The following is a 9,582-nucleotide window of genomic DNA, read 5'->3' as shown; positions in this document are numbered from 1 at the left end:
TGAGAACCTAGAGGTTACAAGGAACGTGTATAGGTTTAGCCGCACGCTCTCTATTTCTCCATTCAAATTTTCTTTCATTTTCTCCATTCTAACACAGAAACCAAGCATGTAGATATGAGGAGAGGCTGATTTTTATCTCTTGTGACAACCCCTCCCTATTATTTTTGGTTTTATTGCAATTTTTTTATGTTTTAGTTAAATAATCTCCATCTAGTATGCCATTTTATGTGAAGTATTTACATTTGTTTTGTTTATTTGAACAAATGTGAAATTTGTGGAGAAAATTTTAAATATATGATGATCTTTGTCTTTTGGAACCTAGTAGTGCTGCATATTTATCCATCGGATTCAGTGGTTCAAATCCTATATGTTCATCAGAAAGCAACCAGTTCATGGATAATTAGGCTATGTATATAAGGTTGAGGGAGTTTGTCTAGCCAACAACTCTGAAGATCTATCAATTTTTTTAAATTCACCTTTCAATTTTCATTTAAATTTTTTATTAGATCAGCAAACAATAACTATTTTAATTATAATTAATTTGTTCTATGTCTGGTCCTCAGGCGAGGGGTAACGTCCTCCCTATATTATTTGTATTGATTTGAAGTTTTTAATGAAATTCAAAAGAAATTATATTAAAAAATTGATTTATATATAAAATTTGAAACTAAGAATCTTTATTGAACTTTCATAGCTTATATATAGAAAATTATTTAGATGATTTGACTTCGGAATATAGAAGCCAAATGCTTTTGTTATGTTGAACTGGTCCAAAAGAAATTGGAAACAACTTCTATCCGATCACCCATTTATAATTAATATTTTAATATTAATTTCTTTTTTTTCTGAATGCATGAATTTACTTTTTCAACCTTTCAACTTTCCAGGCATTCTAAATTTTATAAACGACTTATTGTATACTTAAACTTAGGTTTGAAAAATATTTTACACATTTCATGTCACGACCCGTTTTCAACGGTGGACCGGCACTAGGGTCTGGGTGAGTTTAAGGCTTCCTAGGTCCGTAGTAAGCCTGAATCAATTAAGCTTATTCTCTTCACAATCGTGGCCTCATTCCCAATAATCATAATTTCATAATCAAAGCCTAATTCGATACTCCATAGACATATCGAAAATACAATTTATGTAATTAATACATAAATCCATATTATTTAATTACAGCCCATTTCGGATACAATTGTGGAACTCTATAAATTATATATATATTTTTTTTTTGCATATACATAATACAACTATTATTATTTTTCTTTATTTGCATCTTAACTCAATATGATTCATAGGGTTCTTCTTTCCTTCTATTACCTAGAAAAATAAGTAGTCAAGGGTGAGCGCCAAACTCAATGAATAGGGTTAGATAACTCTCTCACCCCACACAATCATACATATGATAATCATGTTATATAATCAGTAGCCCTCTAGCTAACTATGGATGAATAAGCAAGTATGAATGCATACTTATCAAACAAGTCACAATAATTCAGGTAATCAAACAGTGGACATTAGTCCGTGGAATCACCCATTATAAACAAGGATCATGCTCACCCCCAAAGCATGCTTTAAAATAATTTTCAAAAAAATAATTCACCATCCTTGTGACAAGTGCACTGAAGGAGCCCATCACCATTCGGGCTGGAGGGACCTCATCCATCTATTTCTCTTTTCTTTCCTGTTCTTTTCCTTTTTGTTACTTTTCTTTCTTTTTCTTTTATCATTGATGCACATCAAATTATAGAGTACACAAGGGGGGCGCCACTCCACTCGCTTACAACCCATTGTCGGCACTCTCACCATGCCCATGCTCTCACCCCAGGGTGACCCACATTATTCTAATTCCAGGGCACATCACAGATAACTCATATTCAATGACAAAATTTCATATCACTCACACAGTGTATGATATCCAACATCTCTATATATTCCAATATAAAACTATATGTGTTTGATGTGGCTTATGGCATACACGCTTATATGGCACTTCTACATGTATGCATGTTTCACGTAGATATTATATTATACATATATGCATGATTGTATAATGCATAAGTGATGCAGGTTATCTAACTCTGCTCACAGTTCTTTATCGTCCTTAATAAGACTATAGGACTATCTTTGTTACAGCTCCCTTGCAACTTTTGTCTCGTCATTTTAGACCTTATAAGCATCTAGAAAGAAAATTCTAGTAAGAATTTTAATTTTAGAAATTTAATTCTTATTTATTTATCAATTTTGGTTAATATAGTAGTTCGTCTTAACTTATCAAATCGTATATCTATGATTACTTTATTTACTTATTTACTCTAATATATAAACTTTAATAAATTTTGCAGTCCTTTGGTAAGTAGTAGTAATAATAATAATAATAAATAATAACTTTATTTATTATTATTATTATATTAGTAATACGAGTACCGGTAATTTTATTAGTTATTTCTCTTAATGATATAATTATTTTAATTCATTATTATACATTTTACAGAAAATTTAGTTGCATCTCCCTTGTAAATCGGGATAGCGTCAAATCACTGTGTCAAAGGCACAAATCAATATACAGCCCATCCATCATGCATTATCTTTAATCAAAACTCATTCTCCATTATTTACATACCATTTGAACTATATAAATAATAAGTGGATATCCACCAAAACGATAACCAGATATCGGATTTTAATCTAACTTCCCTTCGATTTAGGTTAATCTATCAACTGACTTAGTTAAGTTAACATTTTAATAAATTTCTGTTTTAGTTATACATTTAGCTCAACTAAATTGAAACAATAAAATTTGATCAACAAACTCTTATTATTATCGAAAAATTTAGTATCAAAGTCTTAGGGCTCACCGATAGGAATTTCGTTAACTCCATCCCACTGCCCGAATCGAGATAAGAATTCTGGCTCCTATGGCCCCGCTGGAGTCTTGCAGACTGGTCACCAGAATGTCGACGTCGGCCACTGTACACGATGGCTGAAAAATCGACTATTGCCGGAACTGAGCAACATATACACCAAAATGCTAGAAATTTCATGGGGACTCAGAATCTGTGATGAATTTGGACTGGGTGTGTCTCATTTGGCAGGAAATGGCCTCGACAGTAGCCTTGCCACTGCCATCCATGGCGGTCTTGTCATTAAAGCTTCAGCACTGGAATTGGTGGAGGGGGAAAGGTTCGCCTAGAGGAGAGGAGTCGATCGAGACCCACCTCTAGGCCTAGTCTCGTCGAAAACAGCATGGATCGCCAGAAGACGGAATCACAGCGGTGACGCTTCACACCGACCGAGTTTTTTCTCGATCCAGACCCTTATTTCGCAACCCAAAGTCACCAAATTGTTCCTCTCATCGAGCTCTTAAGTTTAGAGCCCTTAATCACCAGATTCAATGGTCGGTGGTTGGAGAACGAACAAAAGAAAGAGGAAGAGAGCTATCAGGGTTGGTGAGAAAGAAGAAAGAGGTTTTTTTATGTTAATTTTTTTGTGAAAATAATTAATTCTCCTTTAATATTTGACCAAACTAACTATGTCACCCAATAGTTTGACAATATTAATTAATGATCTCCGAGATTTATCTCTGTCAAATCACTCGGTCCTTCCATCCATTTTCTCCAAATTTTTCTATTAAAACCTTCGAAAAAGACTTAAATACCCTAACATTTAAGAAGAAAAAGACTAAACTAACCTGGATTAGAATTTTAATTTGGCGTGGAGGGAAAACGAAGACTCAAGGTACACATTGATTATTTGATATTTACCCAAAAAAGAAAAAATTTGATAACATAATGAGTCACTGTCTTGAGCCACCACAAAAAGCTGAAAAAGAAAAATATACATCGAGTTAATTTCAATAAAAATAATAGGCATTTAATTCAAGAGAACAGAATAAGTTATTTTATATATTTCATTACAAACTACAACTAATGAAATGAAGGTAGGACCATAGGAATAGTAAGAATATTTTAGAAAAAAAAAATCTCCATTTTTGCAAAATTTCAGTTGTAAATTTAATAAGACTTAAATGTCACTCTGTTATAAAGCAAATAATATATTAGTTTAATTTTTTTTTTCTTAAGTGTGATGATATTTTCATCTTTTTTTTAAGGTTTTAATAGAAAAATTAAGAAAAAATAAACAGAATGACCAAATGATTTGATGCAAGTAAATTTCAGGGATCATTAATTAATATTGCTAAACTATAGAGATCAATTAATTTGATCAAACCTCAAGGACGAATTAATCATTTTTCATTTTTATGTGTTAAGAGCATTTTAATCTTTTGTAGAGGTTTTAATGAAAAATCTGGAGAAAATGGATGAAAGGACCAAGTGGTTTGACGGAAATAAACCTGAGGGACCATTAATTAATATTGTCAAACTACTGGATTACTTAATTGGTTTGGTCAAACCTCAAGGACAGATTAATTATTTTCCCTAGTTTTATTTGTTTTGCTGGTATATAATCTGGTTTGGTCCAAACCAAATTAGTTCGATTCAAATCGATTTCAGAAGGTCACGACCCGAGACCATGGGCTAGACCGGCACTAAGACCTAGATAAATTTAAGGCCCCAAAACCCGTAGTAAGCCTAGAATATCCAAGTCTACCCAATCTAAATGAATTTATGAAAGAGTGAGCTCATATTATTGTATACAACAAGTCATATAACCATTTCATATTATGGCCAATCACAAAATCATAAATATTCCAAACACAAACCTCAATTTATCACACAACACTCATCATATGAGCTAATTGGATAAAATCCAATCCATCAACATAAGTTCATCGATTAACCTATTCTTACATAGTATTTTCACAATCTACAATTACAGAGTTCGAACTACATGTAGATAAGACTGAGTTTCCATACATTAAATAACATAATTAAAATAATACTAAAATTAGAAGTTACTTCTCTAGCTCTGCAGTGAACACAGAGCTTTAGCTGAAGGAAAACAAAATCTACTTCCTGAAAAATAAAAGTTAAACAAAAAGAAACAAGTAAGTTTGAATAATAATAAACAATGCACAATACAGGCATTTACGTGTAATGTTTCTAAAATGCTAAAATGAACAATCAATCAGTCAAGCACATGACACAACATCAGCACCTACACAGCCCATCTGTCGGGCAATCAATCAAATTAAATTTCCATCCTCCTTCCAATTAACAATATCAAGATTTAATCTCCAATCCAAATACTTCATCTTTACTAAGGTTAAGCAAATAAACAAATGGAAATTGACATTTGCTTAATCTCCTTACCTTATTAATACAACTATCCAAATATATATATACCTTTAATATTGATACACAACTATAATTTTCAGACTCTTTCATTTTCTTTGTTATTAAGTAAGATTTTGTGATTTCATAATTCCATTTGATGATCCACGAATCATCGTCTTTACCAAACATAATCTTAGCTAATGAACCCATTTAAATCGCGCATCAAATATAAATAAGCATTACAGTTTACAAGTTCATTTATTCACACACACACATACACTATAAGTCCATTTATTCGCACGCACAGACGCACGCACGCTCGGCATGCGTGCACGCACTGCAGCACGCGCGGGCGCGAGCACGCACTCACGAAAACTCTGCTGCCATTTCACACACACACACACACACACACACACCCACACCCACACACACAAAACTCTGCTGCCATTTCACACATACACACACACACACAAAACTCTGCTGCCATTTCAAAATTAAAATCGGCATTCCTAGTTATTATCCATTGCTACCCTACTAATATGCTAACATTCAATAAGAACTCGTACGTAATTCATTATCCCTATTATTAAAATTTATCATCATAATCCTTTTTTTTTTTTTTAAATTGATTGTTACTGAAGATTAAATTCATACAACTAAGCGCGCTCTATGTTACTAAGCCTTCGCAAGTCTACACACGTTTCACTCATGGGCCCAAGACCAAACAGCCACGCATTGAACTCCTAAACTAACTGCCATATGGAGTTGATTCATTCAACTATTTCAGTTGCTTTATGCATTTAGTTAATTCTTTTGTTTTGTGATTCCTGTTTTGTAGGAGGGAGTTCCTCCACTTTCTTTTCATGTTCTTAGTTGAGGAGGGTGTTCCTCCACTTAGAAGTAGTGCTCCTTTGATGTAGGAGGTAGTTATGCCTCACTTCTGTATTTAAACAAGAACATCAATGAGAACAGGAGCTTCAAAAATCATTCAAGTCTTTGAGCACTATAGTCTCAAGAGGTTCCAGGTTCCCTCTTTAGAGCCTGAACTACAGTCACCATAGGTCATAAAAAGAAATCCCTCAACCCAGCCACTCAAACACCATCCACACCCTTAACCCACAGACCCATAACCAGATCTGCAACCCGGGACCATAACACTCTACTTTTCCCATGTTTATAGAACTTCGCCTAACTAGCTACTGTCGATTCAACAAACACCTCAGTTTTTGAGTTAAATCTGTCCTAAACATGCTTAATTATTCATTTCCCACTGAGATACAGGTACATAATATCGACTCTCATCTTAATATTTTCAAAACTCATAAAAAGAGTAAGCAATAATAAGCAATGTGGCTGCTGCCATTCAAGGAGAATCACTGTTATCCAATCCAAATTCGTTTCCCACATGCTAATTCATTCATTTCCCATCAATGGTTTAAGGTTATTCATCATCTTCTACATATATGAGAAATATCTCAAACATACAACTATAGTAGTGGTTGGCATTGTAGGAGATTTGTGATTTCTTATCAAATTTTACCTTTAAATGCTTCCACAAACATTACCAATTAAAGAAAACAAGTTCAGGCTCTTATACAAGCTTAGGTCAAGTAAAACCCATGATGTTCCTCTAGCTAGATGCTGTCAACTGCTGAGAGTTCCTAACCTCTAACCAAAACTCATCTCCTAATTGCTAACTTATCCATTTCCCAACAAAAGATAAATTTACAACCTTCCTTTCAAACCTTCATATTGTCAAACTCATAAAGGCAACAATAAAGCTGCTGTCAATATAAAAAAAAAAAAAAAAAAAAAATTATAATCCCCTATCAAAGCTTGTAAGAAATACATTAATATAGTCGTTACTCTATAAGCATTCAACTTATAGTTTCAATTGCAAATTATTTTAAATACTCTCTTAGAATTTTGCTTAACAGAAGCTTAGAACCTTGGTTTTCCTCAAATAACATGATTCAAAGCAATAGCCATCAAGTTAATTTTCACATTGGTTGAGAAATTAATCCTAATCTAACTTAAACATTGACTTAGAAACCTTATACCCCCTTTTTTTTTTATGATTTTTGTAACAATACTAAAATAAATCGCATAACTATTGGAAGAGGAAGCATGAAACTCGACTTTGGATCACCTATTGCGCTGGAGGTCGACAACGGTTGAGATGGAGGCCGACAACGGTTGAGATGGAGGCCGTTGTTGGAGTTGCTGCGACTGTATCTCTCGATGATCTCCTTGAAATTCTGGAACCGAGCCAAGGATAGAGGGAATCTAGTGGAGCACTATGTCTTGCAGGTGGAGCTTGGCTGGTTACGCCGGAAAAGCCAAAAGAATCAAGAGTGGCGCTGACCCGATTGAACGACGAGATCGCAGCTTCAACTTTGCTGCGCTAGCCGAAACAGAAAGAGAGACAGAGATACAGAGAGACAAACAGAAGGAGAGGGTGGCGGAGCTGAGTGTTTACGGCGATGGAGTCGCCGGAGAAACTAGAAGAGAAAAGCGAGATGTCAATCGAAATCGCAGCTCCCTCTCTCTCTTGCTACGCAATAACAGGAGGCGGAATGGAGAAGCCGGTGGCCGGTGGAGCTGTTAGCGGGGAGAGGTGGTCCGTTTGGCAGTTAAGGACGGTGAACGGAAAACGCATGTGGGGAGGAGCTGTGTCGGCGGAATCGGGAAGGAGAGATTTTTTTTTTTTTTGGGTTAGGATCCATCGGGTATTTCCCATATTCTAGAGATTTCTCATTGGTCCTAAGTCGGTTTAGTTCAATTAGAATCTGATTTGGCCCAAATCAGGAGTTTTGATTGGTTTTCAATTCATTGATGGATTTCTAATGGGTTTAACATAGTTTTCAGGTTTGGTTTAACAAATAATGTATTCATTATTAGAATTTATTTAAATAATTCACAAAACTATTTTTAATTGTAAAAATATCCTATAATATATTTGGTTAAAATTAATATTTAGACTTTTAAATGAAAACTCTTTAAAAATATTTCTTTGGATCGTTTCAGTTTTGCCTTGGTTATTAAACGGTTGAGACTCAATTTAGGCAGTTTTTGATTTTATTTTTAATTTAACTGATTTCTTTTTGCAAACAATTAATATTATAATATTTTTTGAATTTTCTAATTTAAATTTAATTCAAAATCTTTTGAAAAATAAAAATCAGGCCATTTCATTTCAATACTAACAACAATAATTGTTAAGGGTAAAACTATAGTACATAAGTTTAAAAATTCGTATCTATAAAGAAACATTTATTCTCCATTAGATTGATATACTTAATTATGAATCATTGGATTTAAAACACATTCAATAACTTGCTACCTATAAAATAGGTCACTATTTATTATTCACATATCCTATTAACACTAATGTAAATTTTTCAACAACAGTAAAAGTATTAATTACCCTTTTGACTAGACATGGCCACGGTTCCTGAACCGGCGGTTCCGGTTCCCGAACCGGCGGTTCCGGTTCCAGAAAAGTTGGAATCGGAACCGAACCGAAATGGTCCGGTTTCGATTCCGGTTCCGAACCGTCCGGTTCCGGTTCCGGTTTCGGTTCCGATCCGATTACAAAACCGACGGTTCCAATTGGTTTTCCGGCGAATCGCATAATTTTAAATTTTAAATTTTGGATACCGGTTTAAAAAAAAATTTTATGTGAACATAAAAAATTAAAAAATACAGTTAAAAAATTATAAAATATGAAGACCGGTTAAAAAAAAATATATTTGAACATAAAAAATTAAAAAATACACCTAAAAAATTTTAAATTTTTAAGATCGGTTTAAAAAAAAATTATTTGAACATAAAAAAATTAAAAAATACACCTAAAAAATTAAAAAATACTTCAATTAAATTTATTTTTTTAAAGACTTGAATTGTTGAGTGTTGAACATAATGATTTTTTTAAAAAAAATTTTGAACTGAATTTTTTTTTTTAAGTTTGAACAAAATTAAAAAAAAAAAATGGGATTGAACTTAATTTTTTTTTTGTTTAAAAAAAAAAAATTAAGTTGCCTACGTATCCTCTTGGGGTTTAGAGGAATCAAAGCCCACGTAGTTCTTACTTACCTTATATCAATTTCACCCCTTTTACCTTAATCGCTATTTGCACCACCGATTGATGTTCCCGTTGAGGACCCATCGTATAAATCAAATAAATCTTCATTTTCTTTTGGATTTTCTTGGGCTCTTAGTTCGGCTTTGGTCCAATCATCCACGCACGCTTGTGCTTCTAATGAATCGGGTGTCATACGAGATCGTGTTTCATCAAGTATGTTACCTCCTTGACTAAAAGCTTGTTCAACCGCAACAGTGG

At 33.6% G+C, this 9,582-nt stretch overlaps 1 long non-coding RNA gene across 1 annotated transcript; it reads right to left on the bottom strand.

Moving 5' to 3' along the window:
- Positions 1-4,731: 4,731 nt before the first annotated feature.
- Positions 4,732-8,092, bottom strand: LOC110009011 (uncharacterized). Its single transcript, XR_005178034.2, has 2 exons — positions 7,390-8,092; positions 4,732-4,979 (listed from the first exon to the last, which is right to left on the bottom strand). It is a non-coding gene; the product is annotated as an uncharacterized LOC110009011 (long non-coding RNA).
- Between the last annotated feature and the right edge of the window lie 1,490 nt (positions 8,093-9,582).

Source organism: Jatropha curcas, chromosome 1 (assembly GCF_041381405.1).
Source record: "Jatropha curcas cultivar XTBG-Jc1 chromosome 1, XTBG_Jcur_1.0, whole genome shotgun sequence".
Classification (NCBI taxonomy): Eukaryota; Viridiplantae; Streptophyta; class Magnoliopsida; order Malpighiales; family Euphorbiaceae; genus Jatropha; species Jatropha curcas.
The sequence above is the reverse complement of the archived record's forward strand: the minus strand, read 5'-3'. Positions and strand labels throughout refer to the sequence as shown.